We start from the raw sequence: 13,078 nt of genomic DNA on the forward strand, positions 1-13,078 counted from the left end.
TCTCTCTCTTTCCCTCCCTCCCTCTAAAATAAACATTAAAAAAAATTAAAACAGTTTATTGTCTAGTAGGAAAGGCATATACCAGACAAATACTCAATTATGGGAGTCTCTGATGGATACCATCAATTCCTTCTCTTGTAGTCATGCATACTATTTTTCATGTCATAAAGTAGGGTCTAATTCTCTTTTTGAATCTGGGCTGACTTTAATACCTTGACCAAAAGAATATGGCAGAAATTTGTTTTGGAACTTCTGAGGCCAAATCTTAAGAAGCTCTGCAGCTTCAGGGTGCCTGTGTGGCAGTTGGTTGAGCATCCGTCTCTTGATTTTGGCTCAGATCATAGTCTCACGGTTCATGAAATTAAGCCCTGCATTAGGCTCTGTGCTGACAGCATGGAGCCTGCTTGGGATTCTCTCCCTCTCTCTTCCCCTCCCGCTCATGTGCATGCTTGCTCTGTCTCTCTCAAAGTAAATAAACATTAAAAAGTTAAAAGAAGCTCTGCAGCTTCCACGGGAGTCTTAGAATATTTTCTCTTGAGATGATCCCTCTCAACATCCAACCACTATATTGTGAGAAGCTCAAGCCACATGAATAGGTCTTGTGTATGCACTGCACAGCCTCAGTGGAGTTTTGATAGCATCAACTGATGAGTGAGTCATGTTGAATATCCACTCCAGTTGAGCCTTTAGATGACTTTAATTCCAGTACCATTTGACTGCAGCCACATGTGAGAAGGTAAAGCGAGAGCTACACAGCTGGGCATTGCCAATGTGAGATGGAGGGAGGGAGAGAGAGGGAGAGAATGATTTTAAGCTACTAAATTTAGGAGTAACTTGTTATACAGATAACAAGATAGATAGATAGATAACCAGAACAGAAAGTATCACAGATTATGATAAATACTATAAAGAACACAAACAGGAATGAAGGAAAAACCTAGTTTATTTTTTTAAATGTTATTTATTTATTTTGAGAGCAAGTACAAGCAGGGGGGGGGGGGAGAGAGAGAGAGAGAGAGAGAGAGAGAGAGAGAGAGAATGAATGAATGAATTCCAAGTAGGCTCCTCACTGTCAGCACAGAGCCAGACACGGGGCTCAATCTCACAAACCACGAGATCAAGACCTGAGCAGAAATCAAGAGTGGGATGCTCAACCAACTAAGCCACCCAGGTGCCTAAGAAAACCTATTTTAGATGACCAGAGAAGGCAGTCTGTAATTGTTTAATAATGTTTTATCTTTTCTGCTCAACTATATATTTCACGAATGCAGAGACTATACCTGTCCTGTCCTTAGCTCTTTCCCCAGTACATGGCATATGTGCTTAGTATCTGCTGTATTAAGGATGAAGAACTTTTATTAGATTCTCAAAGAAGTTTATAACTCCAAAAAACATAAGAATTACTTCATTAGCTGGAAAGCATTCCACCTTGTATAGGAATGTTTCATTCTATTTAAGCACAAAATTCCAGGTTTTCTGGATTGACTTAATATGTACTCTAAGGACCTATGTGAGTGGGGCAGGATTTTCCTTCAAGAGGATATGATGGGTAAGCTTTGGGAACTTAATCATAATGGGCCACATCACATACATAGAGGTTAGGCAGGTGATGAAAGGGACTGATGCCAAGGAGCATAGAATAGAGGTGGACCTACTTACTGAAAGCTAAGGCTCAGCTGAAGTCTCTTATTCTATCAATATCCTGTCATCCTTACCCATTTTATTTTCCATTACTCCCCACATGAACTTTCTGCCTAATTTCATATTAACGTGGTCTAGGAAGTAATTCTCCACTCAGGTTATATTTAACAGTTTTCTTTTTTGCCTACTTCTTCCCCACATACCATTTTTATTCCCACCTTTGCGTCTTTCTTTGAATGTCTGTTCCTTTCCCTTGATTAGCCTTCCCTCTCCTTTCTACCCGTGGATATTCCCAGGGAGCCATTATAAGTCCATTTCCTCTCTGAAACATTCCTGGAAGATTCCAATTTAAGTATATCTCTCTCTTTGAGCTTTTATTTGCTTTTTTCTTTTGAGGACATGACACTATATCCTGTTTTCTACCACGATTGTTTACAACTTTGGTCTTCCCTATGTATTAGGGTTATATAAATGCCTTGAGTGGTGATTATTTTACTGTACATGAATTTTACTACCTTTTTAGTGGCTTTTTAATAATTATGTTGGCTTGGCAGATACTCTTTGTTCTCTTTTTTCCTTATTCCATTTGAACTTGGTTCTCATATTTCTTCCTCCTCAACTTTCCTGATTTAACTCCCTGTCCTTACTGTCTCTTTGCTGTTTCCTATGATTGATCCCTCTTTATAGATATAGATATAAATATAATCATGTACATGTGTACACCATTGCATATAATCCACTAACATCTTGTATTTTATTTTTTAACATCTCACATTTTATTTTATTTATTTTTTATTTTATTTATTTATTTATTTATTTTAATATATGAAATTTATTGTCAAATTGGTTTCCATACAACACCCTGTGCTCATCCCAAAAGATGCCCTCTTCAATACCCATCACCTACCCTCCACTCCCTCCCACCTGCCATCAACCCTCAGCTTGTTCTCAGTTTTTAAGAGTCTCTTATGCTTTGGCTCTCTCCCACTCTAACCTCTTTTTTTTTTTTTCCTTCCCCTCCTCCATGGGTTTCTGTTAAGTTTCTCAGGATCCACATAAGAGTGAAAACATATGGTATCTGTCTTTCTCTGTATGGCTTATTTCACTTAGCATCACACTCTCCAGTTCCATCCACGTTGCTACAAAGGGCCATATTTCATTCTTTCTCATTGCCACGTAGTACTCCATTGTGTATATAAACCACAATTTCTTTATCCATTCATCAGTTGATGGACATTTAGGCACTTTCCACAATTTGGCTATTGTTGAGAGTGCTGCTATAAACATTGGGGTACAAGTGCCCCTATCCATCAGCACTCCTGTATCCCTTGGGTAAATTCCTAGCAGTGCTACTGCTGGGTCATAGGGTAGGTCTATTTTTAATTTTTTGAGGAACCTCCACACTGTTTTCCAGAGTGGCTGCACCAGTTTGCATTCCCACCAACAGTGCAAGAGGGTTCCCGTTTCTCCACATCCTCTCCAGCATGTATAGTCTCCTGATTGGTTAATTTTGGCCACTCTGACTGGCGTGAGGTGATATCTGAGTGTGGTTTTGATTTGTATTTCTCTGATGAGGAGCAACAGCTCACATTTTAAGATGTGTTTTAAATGCTTTTGTAAAATACTATGTTTAATTTTATAGAATAATAAAGTTAAGCAAACTACACCTGAGATATGGAGTTTAAATTTTATATTAAATACATTATAATATTATTTGCTTATATATGTACAGTTCTGCAATTACAAGGTCTGTATCCATTTTGTCCATTTAACCTGACTATATATTACATTTTAAATATATCTCAGATTTTCTGTCTTATTATAATACCTTGAATTATCATAGTTGAAATATGAACTATTATCACTTGGGTTGATAACAAAATGTTATTTTTCAACATGGTTATTCTTGAGTTTCTTATTCTGTATTTATGCTATAAATACTTTTTTTTAATGTTTATTTTTGAGAGAGAGAGAGTGTGAGCATGGAGGGGCAGAGAGAGAGGGAGACAGAGAATCTGAAGCAGGTTGTGCACTGTCAGCACAAAGCCTGATGGGGGGCTTAAATCTATGAACTGTGAGATCATGACTTGAGCTGGAATCAGATGCTCAACCCACTGAACCACCCAGGTGTCCCACTATAAATACATTTTATAAACATCACCTAAGGCCAAGTGTAAGTCAATTTTAAATTGGGCAGATATTGGGGCACCTGGGTGGCTCAGTCGGTTAAGCGTCCGACTTCGGCTCAGGTCATGATCTCACGGTCCGTGGTTCGAGCCCCGTGTCGGGCTCTGTGCTGACAGCTCAGAGCCTAGAGCCTGTTTCGGATTCTGTGTCTCCCTCTCTCTGACCCTCCCCCGTTCATGCTCTGTCTCTCTCTGTCTCAAAAATAAATAAACGTTAAAAAAAATTTAAAAAAAAATAAATTGGGCAGATATAGTCTTTCAGCTGTGTTAAAGTTTGGAATGTTTAAAATGTTAAATGACTGAATACTTTTAGTAACTTACATTTTGATTTTCTGTAGTACTTTAACTTGATGTTGACTTTATCTTTTGATTCAGTGTTATTTACTTTTTTTTCCTGCAACATATATAAAATTTTCCAAACATACAGAAAAGCCAAAAGAATTCAACAGTGAACACCCACAGCTTTGATTCTACTATTAATGTTTTAGTATTTGCTTTTTCACATGTTTTATCCATTTATGATCCTTCTATCCTTTGTATTTTGATTGTATTTTAAAGTAAGTTGTAGACCATCTTCCTAAATATCTAAATAAATAATTTACCACTGTTCAATATTTAGTTTGTGTAAAGTAAAATTTACATACATTAAAATGCATAAATCTTAATTGTACCATTTGATGAATTTTGACAAATATGTATATATATTTGGTAGCTCAAAACCCTTATCAGGATTAGAACATTACTGATTCCGGAAGGTTTCCTCATGTCCTTTCTCAGTCAGTCCCCCCCCACATCTCCCAAAGGAACCACAATTTTTTCCTCCACAGATACAATTTTGCCTCTTCTAAAATCTCATATAAAAGGAATCATACAATATATACTCTTTGGAGGTGCCTTGTTGGCTCAGTCAGTGGAGCATGCAACTCTTGGTCTCGGTGTTGTGAGTTTGAGCTCCATGTTGAGTGAAGTGATTACTTAAAAAAATATACACTCTTTTTTTTTTTTTCAACGTTTTTTTTTTTTAATTTATTTTTGGGACAGAGAGAGACAGAGCATGAACGGGGGAGGGGCAGAGAGAGAGGGAGACACAGAATCTGAAACAGGCTCCAGGCTCCGAGCCATCAGCCCAGAGCCTGACACGGGGCTCGAACTCACGGACCGCGAGATCGTGACCTGGCTGAAGTCGGACGCTTAACCGACTGCGCCACCCAGGCGCCCCAAATATACACTCTTTTTGGTAAGGCTTCTTTCAGTCAGCATGTTTTTCGAGATTCATCCATTTTGCTGTGTATTGGTAGTTTATTTCTCTTTATTACTGGGTTTATTTCTCTTTATTATTCCATTAATGAATGTACCCCATTTTTTCATTTATTCTCTTGTTGATGGGCATCTGAGCTATTCCCAGGTTTTTGCTGTTATGAATAAAGCTACTATGAACATTCTTGTGCAAGACTTTTTGTAGGTCATGATCTCACAGTTTGTGAGTTTGAGCCCCAGGTTGGGCTCTGTGCTGACAGCTCAGAGCCTGGAGCCTGCTTTGGATTCTGTGTCTCCCCTTCTCTCTGCCCCTCCCATGCTCATGCTCTGTTTCTCAATAATAAGTAAACATTAAAACATTTTATTAAAAAGATTCTATTTTCTTTCTTTCTTTTTTTTTTAATGTTTATTTATTTTTTGAGACAGAGACAGAGCATGAACGGGGGAGGGGCAGAGAGAGAGGGAGACACAGAATGGGAAGCAGGCTCCAGGCTCTGAGCCATCAGCCCAGAGCCCGACGCGGGGCTCGAACTCACAGGCTGCGATCGTGACCTGAGCTGAAGTCGGACGCTTAACCCACTGAGCCACCCAGGCGCCCCAAAAAGATTCTATTTTCTTAATTGTTTACTAGTATCTAAAAAAGTAATTGAGTGCCTTGGTGGCTCAGTTGGTTAAACGTCTGCCTTTGGCTCAGATTATGATCTCAAGGTTCCTGAGTTCAAGCCCCACATCAGGCTCTCTGCTGTCAGCACAGAGCCTCCTCAGGATCCTCTGCCCCCCTGTCTCTCGGCCCCTCCCCTGCTTGCACCCACGTGTTCTCTCTCTCTCAAAAATAAATGAACATTACAAAAAATTTTTTTAATGCAATTTATTTTTATATGTTGACTTTGTAACCTGCAACATACAACTGTAAGTTTTTGTAATTGTTTTATGTTCTTCAGGATTTTCTTTGTAAACAAATTAAGTCATTTGTGACCAGGTACAACTTTACTTCTTCCTTTATGCTTCCCCCCACCCTTCCTTGCCTTGTTGCATTGTTTAGAACTATCAGTGCAGTACTGCATAGAAGTGTAAAAATGAACATGCTTGCTTTGTACTTGATTTTAGGGGGAGAATATCAATATGTCACCATTAAGTATGATGCTAGCTGTAGATTTTTAATTTTTTTTAACGTTTTTTATTTATTTTTGAGACAGAGAGAGACAGAGCATGAACGGGGGAGGGGCAGAGAGAGAGGGAGACACAGAATCGGAAGCAGGCTACAGGCTCTGAGCCATCAGCCCAGAGCCCAATTCGGGGCTTGAATTCACAGACCGCGAGATCGTGACCTGAGCTGAAGTTGGACACTTAACCGACTGAAGCCACCCAAGCGCCCCTGTAGATTTTTTTTTTAATGTTTTCTTTATTTTTTGAGAGAGCACAAGCGAGGAAGGGGCAGAGAGAGGGGGACAGAGGATCTGAAGCAGGCTCTTTACTGACAGGCTGACAGCAGTGAGCCTGATGTGGGGCTTGAACCCATGAACTGTGAAGATCATGACTTGAGCCAAAGTCAGATGCTCAGGTGAGCCTCCCAAGTACCCAGCTAGCTGTAGATTTTTTTACATGTCCTTTGTCAGACTGAGAAAGTTCCATTCTGTTTTTAATTTTCTGAGTTTTTATCATTAATGGATATTGAACGTTGTCAAATGTTTTTTATTCATCTATTTAAATGATTGTATTTTTTTGTCCTTTATTCTAATACAGTGAACTACATTCTTAAAATTTTTTTTTAATATTTATTTTTGAGAGAGAGAGAGAGAGGGAGGGAGAGAACAAGCAGGGGAGGGGCAGAGAGATGGAGACATAGAATCTGAAGCAAGCTCCAGGCTCTGAGCTGTCAGTGCAGAGCCCAACGTGGGGCTTGAACCCACCAACCATGCAATCATGACCTGAGCCAAAGTTAGGTGCTTAATCAACTGAGTCACTCAGGCGCTCCTAAAATTTTTTTTAAACCAACCTTGTATTCCTGGGGTAAACCTCCCTTACTGATGATATATTACCCTTTTTATATATTGGTAGATTTATTTTGCTAATATTTTGTCTTAGACAAAATATTTACATCTACATCTGTGTTCAGGATGTCAGCCTATAATTTTTTCTTTTTTTCTTTCTTTCTCTCACCCCGCTCCCTATGGCTGTTTCCCTCCCTCCCTCCCCCCCTCCCCGCTCTTATTCTTTTGATAACATCTCTGGTTTTATTAGTGGGTTATATTGACCCCATGAAATGTTGAAAAGTGTTCTGTTCCATTTTCTGAAGGAGTTTGTATTAAGATCAGTGTTCTTTGTGTTTGATAGAATTTACCAATTAAACCGTCTTAGTGTGGAGTTTTCTTTTGGGGGAGGTTTTTGTGTTTTAATTAAAAATTTTTAAAGTAGGTTCTATGCTCAGTGTGGGGCTTGAACTCACAATCCTGAGATTAAGAGTCACTGGCTCTACTGACTGAGTCAGCCAGGTGCCCCTTGGGGGAGATTTTTGATAAGAAATCCAATTTCTTTAATAGATATAGGGCTATTCAGGTTTTCTATTTCATGTTATGTAAGTTCTGATAAGTAGTATTTGTCCAGGAACTTGTCTATTTCATATATATTGTCAAACTTATTGGCATAAAGTTGTTCACAATATTCCTTTATTATACTTTTAATGTCTGTAGGATTTAGGGTGATATCCTCTTTCATTTTGAATCTGAAATTTATGTCCTTTATCAAATTTGGGAAATTTTTATTCATTATTTCCTTTAATATTTATCTGCCCTATCTTTCTGTTCTCTCTTTTTGGGTAACTAATTAGGTGTGTTTTATACCTTTTGCTATAATATTAGCCCACTAGTCACAGGGTTTTCTTCTTACCAAATATTTTTCTCTAACTAGATTTAATTGTCAGCCAGCTTTTAGTGAATTATATATATAGTTTCTCAATATTTTCATAGATCTTTGTATGACATGGAGGTAAAAGAGAAGGGGGAAGGCATTTCAAGTGCATAAGAATAGTTTTTTTTTAACTTTGTTTTTTTAAATCTTTCTTTATTCTTGAGAGAGAGAGAGAGAGAGAGAGACAGGGGGTGAGCAGGGGAGGAGCATAGACAGAGGGAGACACAGAATCCGAAGCAGGCTGCAGGCTCTGAGCTGTCTGCACAGAGCCCGACGCGGGACTCAAACCCACGAACAGCGAGATCACGACCTGAGCCAAAGTCGGAAGCTCAACCAACTGAGCCACCCAGGCACCCCAAGAGTAGTTTCGACTTTGCATGTTGTCATTTACTTAAGTTTCATTAGTATTATAATAAATTTGATCTTTTAAAGATAGGCCATCTACCTTTTACGGATTACAAATATTATGATCAGGTATAATAATTTTTTGATACTCAAAAATTCTTTGAGAAAATAAATTTTTAAATGTTTATTTTTGAGACACACACACACACACACACACACACACCCAGAGTGTGAGTGGGGGAGGGGCAGAGACAGGGAGACAGAATCTGAGGCAGGCTTCAGGCTTTGAGCTGTCAGCCTAGAGCCCGATGTGGGGCTGAAACCCACAAGCTGTGAGATCATGACCTGAGGCGAAGTCACATGTTTAACCAACTGAGCCACCCAAGCCCCCCAAGAAAATATTAAAATACACTGTTACAGATTTTTTTTTTGCCATTGCTTTCATATGGTGCCATCATCCTTCATAAAGACACAGATTTATTTGTATGTATTAGTATAATTTTGTTCCAGATATTCTCTGCTAATATGTGACTTCATCAAAATACCCCTGAATGGAGGGAAGGAAAGTTAACTTACTAGTAGTGTTACAGGTATCAGAAAACAATGTGCACTCACATTTTCCGATCATTTGGGATCTGGAAATATTTTTTTCTTTTAATATAAAGAGAGCAAATATCCTTGTGTATATGTAAAATCATTGCACTTATATTTAAGAATAGGTAACCTAGGGGCATCTGGGTGGCCCGATTGGTTGAGCATCTACCTCTTCATTTCAGCTTAGGTCATGATTCCAGGGTCATGGGATAGAGCCCTGTGTTAGGCTCCACGCTGAGTGTGGAGTCTGCTTGGCATTCTCTCTCTTTCTCTCTCTCCCTCCGTCTCCCCCCTCCCTCCGTCTCCCCCCTCCCTCCTTCTGCCTTTTTCCACTGCTTCTTCTCTCAGTCTCTCTCAAAAAAAAAAAAAAAAAAAAAAAAAAAAAAAAAAAAGGAAAAAAAAAGGTAACCTAAAGGAACAGGACTTATTTAAATATAGATCCAGACCAGTTCTGTTAACTTTTTAGGATGAGGCTCAGATTCACCTCAATTTGACTTCTGTTCAAATAAATTAACATATTGATCTTGACCATAGTCTTCTTATAAAAACAAATTCAAATTGTCAAATGAGGGGAACCTGGGTGGCTCAGTCAGTTAAGCCTCTGACTCTTGGTTTCAGCTCAGGTCATGATCTCATGTTTCATGGGTTCGAGCCCTGAATAGAGCTCCATGCTGAGAGTATGGAGCCTACTGGATTCTCTGGTTTTTTTTGTTTTGTTTTTGTTTTTTTGAAATTGATCGCATATGCATGGGTTTATTTCTGGGCTTTCTATTCTGTTCTGTTGATCTATGTGTCTCTTTTTGTGCTGGTACTATACAGTTTTGATTACTATAGCTTTGTAGTATATTTTGACATCTGGGATTATGATACCTCCAGCTTTGTTTTTTTTCTCAAGATTGCTTTGGTTCCTCAAGGTCTTTTGTAATTTCATACAGATTTTAGTAGTTATGTGTTCTAGTTCTAGCTCTTTGAAAATTTTTTTGGTATTTTTCTAGGGATTGCATTAAATCTGTAGATTGCTTTGGGTAGTATGGATATTTTATTTCATTTTTTAACTCTTTTATTTATTTATTGAATATTTATTTTGAGAGAGAGTGCATGTGAGTGGGGGAGGGGCAGAGAGAGAGAGGGACAGAGAGAATCCCAAGCAGGCTCTGCACTGTCAGCTCAGAGCCCCATGTGGGGTTTGATCCCACAAACTGTGAGATAATGACCTGAGCCAAAACCAGGAGTTGGATGCTTCTTAACTGACTGAGTCACCTAGGCACTGCTTGGATATTTTAACAGTATTGGTTCTTCCAGTCAATGAGCATGGAATATCTTTCCATTTGTTTGTGTCATCTTGAATTTCTTCCATCAGTGTTTTATAGTTTTCAGAGTACAGGTATTTAACCTCCTTGGTCAATTTATTTATAGGTATTCTATTTAAAATTAAAAAAAAATTTTTTTTACATTCAAGTTAACATACAGTGTAGTATTGGTCTCAGGAGTAGAACCCAGTGATTCATCACTTACATATAATACCCAGTGCTCATCCCAACAAGTGCCCTCCTTAATGTTCATCACCCATTTATTTTACTACTTTTGATGCAATTATAAATGGAATTGTTTTCTTAATTTCTCTTTCTGCTACTTCATTATTAGTGTATAGAAATGCAACAGATTTCTATGTATTAATTTTGTATGCTGTGACTTTACTGAATTCATTTATCAGTTTAGTTTTATCAGTTTAATTTTTTGGTGGAGTCTTTATGGATTTCTGTGTATTGTATGATGTCTTCTACATACAGTGAAAGTTTTACTTCTTCCTTACCAATTTGGATGCCTTTTACTTCTTTTTCTTGTCTGATTGCTGTGGCTAGGAATTTCAGTACTATGTTGAATAAAAGTGGTGAGAGTGACATCCTTGTTTCCTTTTTTTCCTTGTCTTGTTTCTGATCTTAGAAAAAAAGCTCAATTTTTCATCATTGAGTATTATGTTAGCTATGGATTTTTCATATATGGGCTTTATTATGTTGAAGTCTGTTTCCTCTAAACCTGCTTTGTTGACAGTTTTTATCACGAAACCATGTTGTACTTTGTCAAAATTTTTTTCTGCCTGTATTGAGACAATCATATGGTTTTATCTTAATTTTTAACAAGAAAAGGTGGAAAATCAGGAGTGGTTTTCCTAGGCAGTTTTCTATTTTTGAGAAAAGCCACCCATATTTTTGTCATTTTTTTAAAATAAAGAAATTGTTGTGTGTGTCTAATTTTAAAACTTTTAGTTCAGAGTTTCTCTGTAGCCTCCAAAAAGAAATATTAGATAGTGATAAGAGCGATTAGAATGGAATACTCATGAATAATCATGAATAAGAGCCTGATATGAGATAGACATATCAGCTCTGTCAAGGTAGCATTGGTCCTGGTCCAAGATGACATTGGACCAGTTACCTAACTTCTTTAAACCTCAGTATCTTCATCTGTGAAATAATGATAGGGTAATTGTGAACATCAGGTATCAAATTATATGTGAAGCATACTTAGTGCATTGCCTGACATATAGCAAGTGCTTATTATCATTAAAGAATTAAAATATACCATACTTTATTGGTTGAAAACTAAAAATGAGAAAGTTGCTGTGTTTTCAATATTAGTCCATGACTTTAGTTGGATTTCTTTGATGTGCTTTATGTTAATAAAGTATAGAAAATGTAAAGATGATGCTTTTTTCTTACAATTTTTAAAATATTTATATTAAAGAGAGCGCACACGCACACACACAAACACACGCATGCAAGTGGGGGAGGGGCAAAGAGAGAAACAGAGACACAGAATCTGAAACAGGCTCCAAGCTCTGGGCTGTCAGCACAGAGCCCAACGCAGGGCTCGAACTCTGACCGGTGAGATCATGACCTCATGGGATGCCTAACCTAGGTGCCCCTGCTTTTTTCATTTATATATGTATGTATGGTTGAAGCAAGGTGAATTGTTCATACCAAGCAGGAAGAACTTTTATGTAAATTGGTCAAGGTAAGTGCCACCTGACAGGACATGATGGAAAAAGAGAATCGATAACATATATCAAGTATCAATTAGTACATATCAAGTACTATATATACTTTATCTCATTAAACTCACTTAACAGCCCTCTGAAAGTAGGAAGTATCTCAATGTTGCAGATAAGCACACAAGCATTAGGAATTAATATAACTTGCTGAATCACACAGCTTATAGCAGCAGACTTGGGATTCATACCAACTGACTCCAAAATCTATGTTTATATTTCTGTAGTTTTGCTGAGAAAATTAATATGATCAAAAATGGAAACTACGTAGAAAAAGAGCTATAGATGGAAAAGTTAGTTGTTGACAATATAGGCATTGAGTTGAAAGAGTAATTGATCCCCTTTTAAACTAATAAATAGTAAAGAATACAATGAGAAAAAAATTCAGTGTGTGAGTTTCTAGCCTTCTATTCTTCCTCTGCATGCTAATGACAGTTCTGCCTTATTCAATTAACTAACTCAATTTTTTCCCTTTCTTTAGGCTCAGCATTTCTCAGCCTAAGTTTTGGGGGATTTCTGATATAGAATTAAGAGATGGGCGAGATAGAAAGAATATGAAAGTAGCTATTGCAGGATAGTCTGTATTATTTCATGTTTTCCAGTTTGTACCCTGTCATGGTTGTATTACAGAAAAAAAGGTTTTCAAGTGGAGGTCTTCAGATCTTACAGTGAGTGTTAGTGGCTTGATTTTATAGTAGCATTAGAAAATGTTTTATGTTGATAATTGCTAATGTTGGATACAAAGGGATTTACTATGTTATTCTCTCTACTTTTATATATGTTTGATATTTTTATAATTAAAAAAATTTTTTAAGGGAAGTGTTTTAGTGAACATACTTGATTTTTAGGTTCCCTCTCTAATTCTGGAAGTTAGAATTATATCTTGGATATTCTTGTTTTATATTTCAGAGTGTTTTACACATAGTAGGTGCTGAATAAATAAGCATCTTAGTTGAACTGAAACTAATATTTAGTTGCACAATTTTATTTATTTATTCATTTATTAATGCTTATTTTTGAGAGAGAGAGAGAGAGATTGCATGTGAGTTGGGGAGGGGCAGAGAGAGAGGGAGATGCAGAATCCCAAGGGTGATTGTCTAAC

General features: G+C 37.5%; 1 protein-coding gene across 1 annotated transcript in view; it reads left to right on the forward strand.

Annotated features, from left to right (window-relative positions):
- PPM1E (protein phosphatase, Mg2+/Mn2+ dependent 1E) overlaps positions 1–13,078 on the forward strand; it is a 216,711-nt gene that overhangs the window by 39,985 nt on the left and 163,648 nt on the right. The gene's annotated exons all lie outside the window — the stretch shown is intronic.

This window comes from Panthera pardus, unplaced genomic scaffold (assembly GCF_024362965.1).
Source record: "Panthera pardus isolate Hobbes unplaced genomic scaffold, ASM2436296v1 HiC_scaffold_3, whole genome shotgun sequence".
Lineage (NCBI taxonomy): Eukaryota > Metazoa > Chordata > Mammalia > Carnivora > Felidae > Panthera > Panthera pardus.